Source organism: Anneissia japonica, unplaced genomic scaffold, assembly GCF_011630105.1.
Source record: "Anneissia japonica isolate Jap-2015-1 unplaced genomic scaffold, ASM1163010v1 scaffold288144_len532060_cov191, whole genome shotgun sequence".
Taxonomy (NCBI): Eukaryota; Metazoa; Echinodermata; class Crinoidea; order Comatulida; family Comatulidae; genus Anneissia; species Anneissia japonica.
Genome location: NW_022734328.1, coordinates 48,222 through 48,759, shown reverse-complemented (window position 1 = coordinate 48,759; position 538 = coordinate 48,222).

Below are 538 nucleotides of genomic sequence, written 5' to 3'. Positions count from 1 at the left end.
TACTCATTGCAGAAGCTAATCTAAACGAATATAAGACTTATCTGGAGGTTTTGCATACCCGTAGATTTCAATAAAAGCATTTTCAAATCTATATGACGTCATTTTTGTACTGTTTTCTGATTGGACGATGTCAGTTTTCATTGTAATACCAAAACAAGTTCATATTGCAATGATTTTGTAAATGTTTAGGGAGGCTTGGGACAAAGGAACTTCTGTGGGAAACTTTTTGTATTTTCCATGACGTAATCAAAATATATTCTTCTTCGGGCCAAAAGTGTTTTAGGCATAGGCCAACATAAAATTTCTATTGTTAATCTTACAGTAAATATAAATGCTTTTTTTAAATAAATCAAAATCGAAATCGAATTTAAAATTCATAATAATATACCAGACAACCTAATTTTACTTTTAAATGTAAAATGTGTTTGCATCTGAGATTTCATGGAATTGTCAGACATTAAGCCTACACCAATGTCATGATATATTAATTCCGTCCTCAATCATGTTTGGCCTATATTGTAAAAGTATCGATAATGGT